The sequence below is a fragment of the Thamnophis sirtalis genome, unplaced genomic scaffold (genome assembly GCF_051295495.1).
Source record: "Thamnophis sirtalis isolate CommonGarterSnake01/CBP01778 unplaced genomic scaffold, rThaSir2_p1.2 scaffold_7, whole genome shotgun sequence".
NCBI lineage: Eukaryota > Metazoa > Chordata > Lepidosauria > Squamata > Natricidae > Thamnophis > Thamnophis sirtalis.
In genome coordinates, this window is record NW_028261387.1 from 85798663 (window position 1) to 85815478 (window position 16816).

Genomic DNA, 16816 nt, shown 5'->3' on the forward strand with positions numbered 1-16816 from the left:
AGAAGAGCAACAAAGATGATTAGGGGACTGGAGGCTAAAACATATGAAGAACGGTTGCAGGAACTCGGTATGTCTAGTTTAATGAAAAGAAGGACTAGGGGAGACATGATAGCAGTCTTCCAGTATCTCAGGGGTTGCCACAAAGAAGAGGGAGTCAAACTATTCTCCTACTACTCTCACCTGAGAGTAGAACAAGAAGCAATGGGTGGAAACTAATCAAGGAGAAAAGCAACTTAGAAATTTCCTGACAGTTAGAACAGTTAATCAGTGGAAGAGGTTGCCTCCAGAAGTTGTGAATGCCCCAACACTAGAAGTCTTTAAGAAGATGTTGGATAGCCATTTGTCTGGAATGGTATAGGGTTTCCTGCCTAGGCATGGGGTTGGACTAGAAGATCTCCAAGGTCCCTTCCAACTCTGCTATTGTATTGTAAAGCTGTAGCTGCAAAATGAAGATGATTTGCTATTGTATTGTATAAGATGTAGTCATACAATGAAAATTCTCCCTCTTTTAATAAATATGATTTCAGTTATTGCTCCTGAACAAGACTTTGTAGATAATTAAGGGACACGGTGGTTCAGTGGCTAAGACACTGAGCTTGTCGATAAGAAAAGCTGGCAGTTTGGAGGTTCGAATCCCTAGCACTAGAATTACTTTATATGTTTTATTGGGCTGTTAGTCTTACCCAGCAATTTATTAATTTCCGAATCAGGACCATAGGTTAAGCTGCATTTCTCAAGGATTTATTACTCAAGCCTATTCACAAGAATCTACTCAACTAACAATCATCACTATATTTGCACTAGATAAGGGTAAATAGAATTCAAGGGGGGGGGGGGGGCTGGACTTGGAAATCTTGTGGCAATGTAAGGACTCTAAACCAATGATGCATTTTTAACTCCACCGTCCAGCTCTGCCTTCTCTTTTCTTACTGTCCCTTCAGATGTGTAAGAAGCTAGAAGTTTCTGCTTGGAACTCTAAAAGTATATCACATTCACTGATTGTATGTATACAACAAATTGGATGTGACAGAAATGGGGTGGATAGTTTGGTATTTGGCTTGCTGTGAAAACTCTAATCACTGTTTTAGCATGGTGTTCAAATTCAGGCCAAACCATTATATGATATATGCACAGTTATCTTTTACTGCTTACATTCAGGATTCAGAAAGTTGTTTGAACACATGCATTGTGTAGCAATATCAGAATAAAGGGAAAAAAAACAAGGGAGAGAAAGAGGGAGAAAGAGGGGGAAGAGAGAAAGAAAAAGGAGGAAGAAGAACAGGTAGAAGAGGAAGAGGGGGAGGAGGAAGAACAGGAAGAACAGGAAGAAGAGGAAGAGGAAGGGGAAAGGAAGAAGAGGAAGAAGAGAAAGAGGAGGAGGAAGAAGAAGAAGAAAAAGAAGAGGAGGAGGAGGAGGAGGAGGAGGAGAAGGAGGAGGAAGAGGAACAAGAGGAGAAGCTACCTCAAGTAGAACCTTTTGCAACCCTTCTGTCTCCTATGGTTACTTAATCACAGCTAAGTGGCTATTCTGCACAGATAATGATAGAGGGGTGCTATATATGTTTTGCATGTATGTTTGTAGGTATGTGATGGAAATGTTCCATCATTAAGGCAGAGAATCTTACAGAAAGTAAGTTCTATAATGCAACAGAAAAAAAATACAATGTATACAATTAGTTGGGATTATTACTTACAGTACATTGGAGGGAGATAATTCAGAAGTCATTAATAAATAACTTATTGCCCTGTTAGCTGCCACACTTGTTTGTTTAATCTTGCCTTTATCAATTTTACAAAGAATTCAAGGCAGCAAACATATTCAACACACTTTCCACCTCCTATTTTCCCTACAACCACAACCCTGTGAAATCTATTGGGCTGAGAGAATAACTGGTGCAAAGTCAACCAGCCGGATGTCATGGCTAAGGCAGGACGTGAACTCACAATCTCCTGCTTTCTGGACTGGTACCTTAAAGACTTCTTTAGAAGGCTAGATCCTGAAGATGAAACTCAAATACTTTGACCACCTAGTGAAAAGGAAGGACTCACTGGAGAAGAGCCTCATGCTGGGAAAGATTGAGGGCAAAAAAAGAAGGGGACGGCAGAGAATGAGGTGGCTGGATGGAGTCACTGAAGCAGTAGGCATGAGATTAAAAGGACTCCAGAGGATGGTAGAGGACAGGAAGACCTGGAGGAACGCGATAGGTCGGCCATGACTTTGCGACTAACAACAACAACACCTTAATCACTAACATGTATAGTAGATGAAGATAGCATAGCCTTTAGTCTGGTAACATTTTGGCTATAAATGTGAAACAATAAAGAACTCTTCTTGGAACAATTACCATGTGTCATTCTTGGTTTGGGGGCTGACAGCTGTAGAAGCTACCAGTCCAGGAGGGATCAGTTGACAGAAGGAATCTTTTAAAAACTGCATACTCTAACATGTGCCTTTAGTCCTTCATTACTCTTTATTCAGGCTGCTCTGTGTTCTTTGAAAAGTACTCATTTGGCAAGAAGAATAAAATTGACAGCGTACAATTTGGGAATTACAGACCTCGCGGTTGAAGTCTGCCGTAATTCAAGCAACCTGTTCGAAGATGTGGCTGTTGATGATCTTGAACAATTGTCTGTAACTGTGAGTCTAGCTTTGGATGTCTTCTTAGACTCTGTCTCCCCTCCCCGCTTGCTTCACTTTTAAGAACATCTGGCTAAATTGAGTTCATTATTGGCCATGAATCTTCTGACGGTATTCGAATTGGATCACCAAAGTCCTTCTTTATGGTTAGTGTGTTCTCCGTTGCCCTGGATTGCCATCACTAAAGTTGCAGCTTCAAATATATCCTCTGGGAAATCAATAACAAATCAAGCCAGCTATTCACTTAGATTTATTGGTGCAACCTGGTGAGGCTGCCAGAAATCTTCAAGAGGGTGTTGTTGATTATGAAGAAGGCAGGAGAAAAGCAACTCATGGCTAAATTTCAAACGGATTTGATAAACTTCACCTGAATCTCCTGTTAATGCAAGTGCTAAGTCAAGCAGACAGATGCGACTGCTGGTGCCTAGCACTCCAGAACTATAAAAATATTTTATCCATAGTCAATCAGTAATTCTCCTTGGATACAGTTCCCAAGTAAGGATGGAAAACACAACCCAGTGGGTCTGTTTAGAGAAAATCCATAAACAATGGAAAGCTATTTTCAAAACCTGGACAAAGCCCTTCCCATTTTTACCATTATTATGGAATGAAAAAATAATGGCCATTGAACATTTATTATTGTATGTTAAGAGCCGTGGTGGCGCAGGGGTTAGAGTGCAGTACTGCAGGATATTTCTGCTCACTGCCAGCCAGAGGTGGATTCCTACCGGTTGAGACGGGTTCAGCCGAGTAGGTAGTAACTCGGCCTGCCATGCCCCCAAACCGGTTCTATCGTCGGTGCCACCATCTTGATTTTCAGTTCTGCACATGCGCAGAATAATCTTCATTGCAAAAATGCATTTTCCCCCTTTTCTAATGCTGTACGTATGTGCAGGCCTTTTTAGGTGCAAATGTGCATGTGTGCTGAACCAGCAGTAATGCCAGCAGCAACCCACCCCTTCTGCCAGCTGACTGCAATTTAACAGTTCAAATCTCACCAGGCTCAAGGTTGACTCAGCCTTCCATCCTTCCAAAGTCAGTAAAATGAAGACCCCGATTGTTGGGGGCAAGATGTTGATTGATTGATTTTGATTTTATTAAGTTTGTATGCCGCCCTATTCCCGAGAGACTCAGGGCAGCTAACAATAAAAAGGGAGGGGGGGATACAAAAAAATTTAAAATTCTACAACAGCTGTAACCTCGAATGGGGCTGGATAGTTCAACAGCCCCAGGCCTGCCGGAACAGCCAGATCTTAACTGCTTTGCAGAAGGCCGGAAGGGTAGTAAGGGTCCGGATCTCCACGGGGAGATCATTCCAGAGGGCTGGAGCAGCCACAGAGAAGGCCCTGCCCCAGGAGTCGCCAACCAACATTGGCCGGCAGATGGAATTCGGAGGAGGCCTAGTCTGTGGGATCTAATAGGTCTTTGGGAGGTGACTGGCAGGAGGCGATCTCTCAAGTACCCAGGTCCAATACCATGTAGGGCTTTAAAAGTAACGACTAGCACCTTGAAGCACGTCCGGAGACTAATGGGCAGCCAGTGCAGCTCACGGAGGATAGATGTAACGTGGGTGTACCGAGGTGCACCCACAATCGCTCGCACGGCTGCGTTCTGGACAAGCTGAAGTCTTTGAACACTCTTCAAGGGCAGCCCCATGTAGAGCGTGTTACAGTAGTCCAGTCTTGAGGTGATGAAGGCATGAGTGACTATCCGAAGGGCCTCGCGGTCCAGGTAGGGCCGCAATTGGTGCACCAGGTGAACCTGGGCAAAGGCCTCCCTGGTCACAGCCAACAGATGATGTTCTAAAGTCAGCTGCAGATCCAGTAGGACTCCCAAATTGCGGACCCTCTCTGAGGAGCGTATAATTTCACCCCCCAGGCTGAGAGATGGAATAGCTGGACCATCTTTGGGAGGGTGCATCAATAGCCACTTGGTCTTGTCAGGATTGAGCTCCAGCTTGTTCGTTCCCATCCAGACCCTGACAGCCTCCAGGCACTGGCACATCACTTCTACTGCTTCACTGAGTTGGCAGGGGGCGGACAGATACAACTGTGTATCGTCCACATATTGATGATATTTAATCCTGTGCCGGCGTATGATCTCACCCAGCTGCTTCATGTAGATGTTAAATAGGAGGGGGGACAGGACCGAACCCTGCAGCACCCCATAATTCAGGGGTCTAGGGGTCGATCTCTGCCCTCCGACCAACACCGACTGCGACCTGTCCGAGAGGTAGGAGGAGAACCACTGAAGAACGGTGCCTCCCACTCCCACCTCCCGCAACAGTCGCAGAAGGATACCATGGTCGATGGTATCGAAGGCCACTGAGAGGTCAAGAAGCACAAGGATAGAGGAGTGACCCCTATCCCTGGCTCGCCAGAGATCATCGATCAGCGTGATCAAAGCAGTTTCCGTGCTGTAACCAGGCCTGAAACCAGACTGAAAGGGATCCAGATAATCGGTTTCATCCAAGGACCGTCGGAGTTGAAAGGCCACCACTTTCCCAACAACCTTCCCAACAGATGTTAACCCTGTAAATTGCTTACAGAGGGCTGTAAAAGCACTGTGAAGCAGTATATAAGTCTAAGTGCTATTGCTATTTTAAATGTACCGGTAGAAATTGGAGAGGGGAGGGAGAAATTTAAGGATTATGGTGACTGCTTATGAACTATGAATTATGAACAAGTTAGGTATTGTTTAAGTATAGTGGTAGTAACTGGCTTCACATAATGGCCAAGGGAGTATTCAGATCTTAGTTTAACATTTGAATCACTAGGCCCATACAAAATCTTCGAAGGCAATAAGAAAGAGATGTAACCATTTCTGAGACCATCTGATGTTCTACATGTGCAAAAGGAAGAGTTGCATTAAAAAGGAAGAGTTTATGGGCAATCTGAACTGATAAAAATCATAATTCATTAATGTTTTCATAATCTCAAAATAAGGGAACACAAGAGAATACAAAAGAATAGATGTAGCTTAGAGTTGAACTGTGAGATTCCTTGGTACTTTTTGACCTTGGTTGTTTGCTTGCAGACATTTCATTACCCAACTAGGTAACATCATCACTGATAATGTTACCTTAGGTGGGCAATGAAACATCTGCAAGTAAGCAACCAAGACCAAAAACCTCCAAAGGGAACATTTTTAATCCAAATGTCCAATGCTCAACATCGATAGCATTTTAATTTGAACATTTTCCATTGTCATCACCTCTGCTTTGCCACAATTTAAGTCCCATGGGGGGAAAAATTCAGACAAATTAAACTGTTATATCTTAAGGGTGTTGTATTAATATCCCATTGTTCAGGTTGGAGAAAACCTGTTTATTGGAAGTTCCATGCAATAATTGTTAGCCAGCCTAATAAAGTTTCAGGAAACCATTATGACTTCCAACGACCAGTGTCCCAATTATCACTGAAGATATCCACTTAGTGGATATCCCCCTCTAGTCCGTTAGAAGATTATTAAAAAGGAAGTCATATAGTCTACACCAGTGATGGCAAACCATTTTTGGCTGCCATGCCAAAAGCGGGGGGAGCACAGGGGGGTTGTGTGCTGGTGTGCCACACCCATAATACTATGCGAGTGACACCACCATCCCAGGGTGACTGCATGCACATGATCAGCAACACACACCCCACTTTTGCTGTGGTTTCTTTGCTTTCCCCAGGCCCCAGAGGCATTCTAGGAGCCTGGAAAGGGTGAAAACAGCCTCCCCACCCCCTCCCAACACCTTCCGGAGGCCTCAGGGGCTTCCCTGAAGACTGGGTAGGGTGCAAAATGGAACCCGGAAGTTCAAGAATGGTGACTTCTGGTTTGTCTGTAGGGCCATTTTTCGCACTCCGGAGCCTTCAGGAAAGCTGTGCTTTTTGTCACCGGCTAGAAGAGATTCTCTTGGATCAATCAAGGGACTTTGTGATGTCCCTGAGATGAGCAAGATATACTCTTCTCTGTCACCATCTCTTCGGGACGATTTAGGTCCAGATGGACCGTCCAGTGGCAAAAGTGTTGACTGCGATCTTGGAGCTCTGAGATCGCACGTTGTGTTGTCGTGACGTCAGCTCCTTTCTCCTAAACTGCATAGAATCTTAGCTAGAAGTTCTCCCGAACCCCTGTGAACCCACAGCAGCCCATTCCTGCCCCAAGGGCAGAAATAAAGCCCCAAGTGGCCTCAACAGCCCTTAGAAAGAATGCCAGCAACCAAATGACTTCAAAGAAATGCAGTCCTTCAATTTCCCCTACTACTGTCCTATCGGTATCCCTCCTTTCTCCCCTACCACATCCCCCTGTCCAGTCAAAACAGATGAAGCATCTTGGATGAGAAGCAAAATGTTTTCTTTGTGTTCCAATATCTCAGAGGTTGCCACAAGGAAGAGGGACTCACTCAAGCTATTCTCCAAAGCACCTGAGGGCAGGACAAGAAGCAATGGGTGGAAACTAATCAAGGAGAGAAGCAACTTAGAACTAAGGAGAAATTTCCTGACAGTCAGAACAATTAATCAGTGGAACAACTTGCCTCGAGAAGTTGTGAATGCTCCCTCACTGGAAGATAATGCAATATTTATCATGTTCTTATGGTCATTGCCAAGTCCAATAATTTGTTTTCTCTCATCATTGGTATTTTGTGGGGCTTGTCATAAATTATCCATTGGGAGCTTACTTTGTTAAACCTTTTTCTCGATTTACCTATCGAGCCCCTGATCTCATTCATCAAAGCTTCATCGATTCACAGACTAAAATGAAGCTATATATAGCTCGTTTGGATGAATTGGGAGATGCCTGAGTGCAGGATTGTAAAAACATAACCTGATACGGTGAAGGAAAAATAGGACTTAATATGAGTAGGAGCAGGGCCAAATCATCCTGTAATGCATAACAACTTGTTTTGACAGGAGTGGGTAAAACACTGAACAAGAAGCAATGGGTGGAAACTAATCAAGGAGAGAAGCAACTTAGAACTATGGAGAAATGTCCTGACAGTTAGAGCAATTAATCAGTGGAACAACTTACCTCCAGAAGTTGTGAATGCTCCAATACTGGAAGTTTTCAAGAAGATGATGGATATCCATTTGTCTGAAGTGGTGTAGGATTTCCTGCCTAAGCAGGGGGCTAGACTAGAAGACCTCGAAGGTCCCTTCCAACCCTGTTATTCTATTCTATTCTTCTTAAGGAAAACATGGTCCAGTTGCCTTTTGAAGGAGAAAAGCAACGATGAGACAACCATGACCTAGATGATTGAGAATCTCTACAGTCCTGGAGTCTGACTTGATAAGTCCTCCGCCTTTTCAGATTCCCACAACAGTTTCCAGTTCTTTTTCACATTTCCTGCTGCCTTCATTCACAGGTTCTTTGTAGCTGCCCATCTAGATTAAAATCTAAAATATTAAATGAAAAATAAATGTCACTCGCAAAGCATTACAAGGACTTTTTTTTTCTTATTATCAAGAAGGTGGTACAAATAAGAAGTGACGTTTGCGAATATTGACTAAAGTAAAACAAGCACAAACATAAAGTGATACTCATTTTCTTTGGCAATAAGACAGGCAACTCAACAATTAACGTTCTGTTGTCATTAAATACTGCTAAAATGGCAGGGATGGTATTTAACATTTTGACCTTGCTTTGCTTTATGTGTGACTGGTGCCTTCCACATCACTTAATTGGAACTGTTAAAAATGTCGCCTGAATGTTGGTTTAATAATTCAATATTTCTTGTAGGGTTTTTGGATTTTGTTTTTGTTTTTTTGTTTTTTGCTAAGTGAGCTACCTCCTTTATTTTCAGGTTTAATTAGAAAAGGATAACTAATTAAGAAAAGAACTCTTGTGTACTTCTAAAAGACGCTTATTTCAAGTTCGTACTCAAATCACTCCTTAACGCCATAATGCCAAAGCAATTATAATAATGATATATGCAAAATATTATCATATCTCATCTGACAACATAATGAAGATAATAGGTAAAGGTTCCTCTTGCACATCTGTGCTAGTTGTTTCCAACTCTAGGGGGCGGTGCTCTTCTCCATTTCAAAGCCAAAGAGCCAGCGCTGTCCAAAGATGTCTCCGTGTTCATGTGGCTGGCATGAGTAAATGCCAAAGGTGCATGGAACGCTCTTACCTTCCCACCCAAAGGTGGTTCCTATTTTTCTATTTGCATTATTTACATGCATTTGAACTGCTAGGTTGCCAGAAGCTAGGACAAGTAATGGGAGCTCACTCAGTTACGAAGCGCTAGGTATTCAAACTGCCAAACTGCTGACCTTTCTGTTAGACAAGCTTAGCGTTTTAGCCACTGAGCCACCGCGTCCTTACAAAGAAGATAACACAACCTTTATATGCGTGGGTCAAGTTGCGTAGATTCCTCCCTTCGATCAAAACAGTACAGGTAACCTCCTACATACAATCACAATATTTTGATTATTAGTTGTTGCAGTCATAAGTTGAGTCACTACATAACCAGACTCAATTTTACAATAATGTAAGCAAGTTGCAATACTTGTTAACTGACTCACATGGTTGTAAGTCTGAATCCAGCTTATCCATTGGATGTTTCTTCTTTGCCTTCTTTTTTGCTGGAAAATGTCACAAAATGTGATTCCATGAATATAGGATGCATGTCGTAAACGTGAGCAGGTTGTCAAACCCCCCAAAATACAAATGTGGGAATGTTGCAGCAGTTACAACTTCGAGAATGTGTCACAAGTAATTTTTTTCACATCCGTCATAACTACTACTTACTAATACTATTTACTACTTTACTGTTAGGGAGGGAAATTAAAACAGTGCTGAGGCCTGGGGCTTCTCTTAATTTTGCTTCTGTCATCACCACTTATTTACTCACTTAATTACTTAGCACTTTTCCTCCAGAGTTCAAAGTGATAGACCAAGTTGTTGAGACTCTAGAGAGAGTGCAGAGAAGAGCAACAAATATTATGAGGGGACTGGGGGCTGAAACATATAAAGAACGGTTGCAGGAACAATTGTTTAATAAACATATAAAGAACGGTTGCAGGAACAATTGTTTAATAAAAAGAAGGACATGGGGCAGAGGTGGTTTTCTGCCAGTTCGGTGGGTCACATTTACTGTGCCTTTCAATACTGGTTGGTCCAGTGGCACTGAACAAGAACGCTGGAGGTGCCCTGCTGGGTTCGGGCCTCACGGACTTCTGCCCCTCATACTGCGCTTTGCATCTGCCAGAGCCCTACACAGATCTCTTTGGGGTGCAGAAGGGGAAGAAGTCCCCAAACTAGGATATCCCCCTTCCTCCACCCAGCTCTCCACCTCCTCCTTTGCTTAGGCTCCCTGCTGGGTTCAGGAGCTTCTGCCCCTCATGACATGCTTTGCAGCCACTGCAGCCCTGCGCAGACCTCTTCAGGGTGCTGGGCAACCTGATTCTGGGGATTTCCACCCCAAAAAAAGGACGACTCTGCTGCCGAGGATGAGCATTGGATGGGATGCCGGCGGCGCTGGGAGCCGGGCTGCGTGTGGAGGAGCTGGCGGCCAGGGTGCCCTGAAGCAGTGCCAGCCAGCATGTACTACAAGAAGAGCCCCAGGAGCAAGGGCGGTAGCGCTATGCCCTCCTCTGCCTTGCTCATCACCCAGCAACGTGCCACCACTGCTTTGTTGGATGGGCCGACGCAGCCCAGGAGGGGGCGGCCAATGTGGGGCATTGCCCAGCCAGCCCTTCCTCAGCAGCAGCAGCAAGTTCCACGATGTCACCTTCAAGATAAGCGATGGCCGCGGGTATCACTTGGCCAGGACAGCGGGGCTAGCCCAGTGCCCACCCAGTCACCGCTTGGTGGGTGGGTGGGCAGGTGGGTGGGCAGGCGGACGGACGTTTGCCCTGGCCCGACCGGAGCCTGGCATGAACTCCCCTCCTGTTTCTTCTTCTATGGGGTGTGCTGCCTTGTCTTTGACAGCCAAATCCTCTGCATGAATTCCCCCCAATTGGAAACGAGGTGGCTGTGAAAGACAAGGCAGCGCGCCCCGTAGAAGAAGAAACAGGAGGGGAGTTCGCGCCAGCCTCCGGTCGGGCCAGGGCAACCCTCCAAGTTGTGAATGCTCCAACACTAGAAGTTTTTAAGATGTTGGATAATCATTTGTCTGATGTGGTGTAGGGTTCCCTGCCTAAGCAGGGGGTTGGACTAGAAGACCTCCAAGGTTACTTCCATTCTATTCTATTCTATTCTATTCCTTCCCTGCTTGTTTTCCTCTCAGCTCTCTAAGATAAGTTGAGCTAGGAAAGAGTGACTGACTTAAACAAACTTGGTGTGGTCCCATGGAAAACAATCTTGAGATCCATCAGTTCCTCGACCAACATCTCATCCTGAAGATCAAACTGACACTTCAAGTTTATCAGGAGCCCTGAAAGCAGAGAAGGTCTAAGTGGGTACTAGAAAGAAAGGTATGTGAGAGGTGTAACCAAGTACGTAACATTTTTATTTCTAGAATTTTATGTTCCTGCAAGATGGAACAGAATGGTGAGATTCAGTTCTATATTCTCTATGAAAGATTGTTGTATATGCATCACAATTTTCGTGTCCCAAAGGGAGATTTTCTTTCCTTAAAAAAAACCCCACAAATGTAGATAAAGAGCAAATTGTACAAAAGAATTGGAGAACAATCGGGTAAAATGCCACAATACTATGACAAATTTAGAAACTGTTATGGAACTGTCAGCCACAATTATCATTAAAAGTCCATGCTTCAACTTTGTTTAAAATAAATTGGCTGATTGATCTTCAGTTCATGGGGCAAAGAGCTAACAAAGAAATAATCATTCAGTTCTTAGAACTTTCAGAATTCTTCTGATATGATTATTTTTGTACTCATAACCGATATATCATCCATTGCAGGTAAATAAAAAATAAATATACATGTGGTAAACACTTCTAAATAAATTATCTTCTTTGCAGCAAACCATCTTATCCAGGTCATTGATTCTGCATAAGCTAAGTCTATGAACACAGAGACAGACATATACACACAGTATGTACCCACCGATATACTATATACACATACACATGTTGTTGTCATTGTTAGTCGCGAAGTCATGTCTGACCCATCACGATCCCATGGACAATGTTCCTCCAGGACTTCCTGTCCTCTACCATCCCCTGGAGTTTATTTAAGCTCAAGATGAGTGCTTCAGTGACTCCATCCACATACACGCACATTTATTGTCAGATTGATTTTTTTTTAAAAAAAATATATATTTATAGAATTTATATAGCTGCCCATTTCCAAAGGTTGAGTCTGGGTAGCATAAAGTAAGACAAAACAATGAAAACAAATCTTAGAAACAGTTAAGCATAAATATAAATAGGGAGGGAGGGAGGGAGAGAGAGAGGGAGGAAGGAAGGGTAGAAGGGAGGGAATCTCTACTAATGTCTTCTATTACTGATATCATTAAAAATACCTGCCAGTTATCTCAAAGTCAATCGATATCTCCCATGTAAAGACATATTCAATACCAAATTGCAAACATCTTCTATGATAAAACTAAGTATTATTATTTTTTTCTGATATACTTCTGATAATCATCACTATATTGCATTGTACGTCTGCTTTCATCAAAATTATACATTGTACATTTTCAAAACTATGTACGTTTTCAAAAGCGGACCCATGTAAGACCTCCTAGTCATTACATACTGTACTTGTGAATAACATGTGAATTTCAGTAATTAAAGTACTCACTTAGAAGCACAAAGGGAAAAGAGAAACAGCTCGTTTTCAACTTCTGTTTTATTAACAAGCGTTTGTTTAATAGATACTCAGAAATCAGTCCTATTGAGTGTTTTTAAGTCTACCAAGTGTAATAAATTATCCATTGTTTTAAAGTCAACAGTTCTGCAAAGTAAAGGATCCTCATAGCTTACAGGTTGTTTCAGAGTAATCTCTTAAAGGGCATTATTTACAGAAAATACTACTTTTTGCCAATAATTCCCTATATTTATTTCTGAGAGACATCCCAGATGTCTGAACAATTTCATTTCTCTGAATCATTTTTTTAAACTATTTTTCAAGATTGGTTACATGAAAGACCCAACTCTGTTTGAGGACAATTGGGACTTTGATTTATATGATACATTTAGAACAATTCCATTCTAGCTTTAGAGATAATGCAATTGATGCAGAATAAGAGATTTCTTATAACAACAATTCGTTATGCTGCAAAAAAAGAGAGAGAAGTAGGCCACCAAATATCTTGGTTGCAATGAATTTAAATCTCTCTTTTTTTTGAAGGATAAAGTGGTCAGGAAAGTAGCAATTCATCCTTTGACCAACCTTAAAAATGAATAAACACCCCGCACATAAAAAGGAACAATTTCTAGAAATACAAGATGCAGTTGGAGAAAGGAGATTCAGTCTGGAGTAGTGGTTGAGGCATCAGGCTAGAAATTGGAAGATTATCACTTCTAGTCCACCCTTATATACAAAGCCAGTTCATTGACTTAGAGCCAGTCACTTTTCTGAGCCCTCAACAACAGGGCACACGCTGATCCACCAAGGCTGCCAGACATCTGAGGATGGAAGAAAAACCATAGCACAAGAGCTGCAAATGCTGCAACAATGGTGCCCACACATGTCTGCCTGATATTTGGCACAGTGATGAGTTCTGGGAGGTACGGCCCAGTATGGGTGTACCAGTGGCAGCTGCGGGCAGTGGCCACCATACTGGAACAGTGGCTGGTTGTGCCCATCCGCCCACCTGTGTTCATTACCTCTTTTCGTGTGAAAAGGGCCAATTGCACAGCGTACGGCACCTCTGTGATCTCTGCCGAGCAGCTGGGGCATCGCAGGGCCGTGGCGTGTGCATACACACGTAGCACGCGTACCTAAGGTGGATGCCTGGCCCCGTCGCAATGTACCGCTTGCGACAGGATCCAGAACCCACCACTGATGTGGCAGAACATTTCGTGCCCATATAGGCCTTACCAGCCACCTGCAGAAACATCGTGGGTGTCCCACAACCTGTTAGATGTCCAGAATGGTATAAGGCTGTGTTGGCAAATGTATGGCACGTGTGACGGAAGCAGAACACAGAGACATCCCAGGTGGGGTTCTCGGCCTCACTGGCTCCTGTTTCACATTCCTGTGCACCCCCGACGAACAGCTGACCATCGCGCATGTGCGGGTTCCGGATCAGTGGTCTCCCAGGTTTTGACGCTCCTGTGTGTGTGATGGCCAGCTGACCTCTGTGTGTGTGTTTGTGTTTGTGTGTGTGTGTGTGTGTGTGTGTGTGTGCATGCCATACATTCGCCAGCATGTTCAGGGAGGAGGGTTTTGCATGCCATTTCTGGCATGCAGGTCGGCATGCGGTGAGGTAAAAAATTAGCCATTGCTGGTATAAGGTCTCTTGCTAAAGCAGGGAATTGGACTAGAAGACCTCCAAGGCCTTCCAATTCTGTTATTCTGTAGTCTATAATCCCTCTGGCAATCCCTTGGATCTTAGTAAAGGAACAAGCAACTACCTCTGAGCAAGAGCATCCTCCAACAGCTACACGTATTTGTGCACGAAGATAATGCAAGCTTCTCCATCCCCTCTTCATAGATTCTTGATGCTCTGTGTCAACTTTTCAGTTCTGCCCAGAAGGATTTTAAAAAAAAATCTCTCTAACCAGCCAGGGATAATTCTACCTGGCTTACTTTGGGCCATCTTGGCAGTATTTATTGCGAGGTTCTTTTCAACATCTTTTCTTCTCTGGCGTTTTCCTCCTTAACTTTCCCTTCCTTATCCTTCGGTTGCCTTCCACAACAAAAGCTTCACACCAGTATTTCATGTCTTCATCCAGCCTTAAGTGCCTTAGATCAATTGCTGTGTAAGAGGTATTTATTTGCTGCTAGCTCAGCCAAGGAGAAAGGGGGCAGGGAACAAATTGCAAAGGAATGGAACAATACAGGTTTCACCCTTTCACCAAGCAACAATTTATTCCCCCGTCCCATTGTCTGGGTATTCTGGAGCTACCATTTCCTGCATACGTTTCGCCAAATCGTTGGCATTTTATTCTTCAGAATAATAGAAAAACAGAGTTGAAAGGGACCTTGGGGGTCTTCTAGTCCAACCCCATGCTCAAACCCTATACCGTTCGCTTTCAGCAAATTTCAGCAACAGGTTCTCTGCCCGGTTTCTGGGTGGGCGTGGCTGTGGCCATGGTGGGTGTGGCCTAGTCGGCCTCTTACACCATGGCAGGGGGAAAATTTTTGCCTTCCCCAGGCTCCAAAGGTTTTCCTCGAGCCGCTGGGAGGGTGAAAACTGCCTCCCCCAGGTTTTGGAGGTATTTCCAGAACCTCCGGGTGGTCAATTTCCCTCCCCCTCCGAGCCTCCACACAGGACCTGCACTTACCATATTTTTCGGAGTATAAGAATCCCTGGAATATAAGATGCACCAAGGTTTTGTAGAGGCAAATTTTAAAAAAAAGTTTTTGCACTCTGCAGACCTCCCAAAAATGGGCCGTTTTTCGCGAAAACAGGCCCAGGTTTTTTTTCAAAAAAAAAAAAAAGGCATGAATAACCTTTAGGAGGCTTGTAGAGTGCTCCTAGGGGGTGCCCCCCACAAAATGAGCAAAAAATGGCCCATTTTCCACAAAAATGGGCCCATTTTTCGTCAAAAAATTGCAGACATAGCCTTTAGGAGGCTTATAGAGTGCTCCTGGGGGCTGGGGGGGGGGAAATTGAGCAAAAGAGCCCCCTTTTAACTCATTCCTTCCCACCCCAGCCCCCAGGAGCACTCTGCTAGCTCTGCACGGCCATTTTGGTGAAAGGGGCAGGGTTTCAGGAGGCAAAAAATGCCGTATTCAGTGTATAAGACACACCCAGATTTTCAGCCTCTTTTTTGAGGGAAAAAGGTGTGTCTTATACTCCGAAAAATATGGAACCTCATATCCAAAACGAGCCATGTGGAGACAAGTTGATGGGGTGGGGCCAGCCAAGGGTGGGATTTGAAGGTTCTCTGAACTGGCCATAATGTTAGTTACAGGTTGTCCCGAATCCAGCCGAACCTGTAGCACCCTTGACTGTTTCGGACAAATGGTTCTCCAAGCTCTTCCTAAAAATCTAAATAATTTAAGATTTATTATTAGTATTAGTATTGTACTTGAAGCCTTCTTTCTCATTAGCAAGCCATTTACAATAAAACACTTTTTTTCTGGAAGGAGGAATGGTTTTCCTTTTTCCAGCCTGCCAACACGGCTGTTTCACAAACAGTATAACTTGATTTTCTCATTACAACATGCCAGGAAAGTTGTTTTTTTAAAAAAAATTCTCTCATGTTGCCTTCAAGTCAGCTCACCAGCAGAACCTGTGAAGGCATTTCCATTAACATCTTCAATGTGCCTTAAATACCGCATTTTTCAGAGTATAAGACGTACCAAGATTTTGAAGAGGCAAATTAAAAAAAAAAGTTTACGCACTCTGCAAGACCTCCCAAAATGGCCCGTTTTTCGTAAAAATGGGCCTGTTTTTTGTCAAAAAAAGGGGGGGAGGCATGAATAGCCTTTAGGAGGCTTATAGAGTGCTCCTCGGGGCTGGGTGTGTGTGCCAAAATGAACAAAAAAAGGGCCCATTTTTCACTCATTTCCCCCCTCCCAGCCCCCAGGAGCACTCTGGAAGCCTCCTAAAGGCTATGCACAGTCATTTTTTGCAAAGGGGGCAGGGTTTCAGAAGGTCACAAATGCTGTATTCAGTGTATAAGATGCACCCACATTTTCACCCTCTTTTTTGAGGGAAAAAGGTGTGTCTTATACTCCCAAAAATACGGTATGTATGTAAAGATAGTCCCCTTTGAGTCAAATTCAAATTCATGTTAGTTTCTTGACAGTAATATAGAAAACAGAACAGAATAATAGCATTGGAAGAGACCTTGGAGGTTTTTTATTCCAAACCCCTGCTCAAGCAGAAGACCCTATTCCCGGGATGGTGAACCTATGGCACGCGTGCCACAGGTGGCACGCGGAGCCATTTGTCAGGGCACGCGAGGCGTTGCCCTGTCAGCTGGCCAGCATGCCTGCACACACTGGCCAGCTGAGTTCAGTCTTTTTTAAAGCTATTTTTTGCCTTCCCCAGGCTCCAGAGGCTTTATAGGAGCCTGGGGAGGGTGAAAAGAGCCTCCCCCACTCCTCCGGAGGCACTCCGGAGACTTCAGGGACCTTCAGGGGCTTCCCTGAAGCCTCTG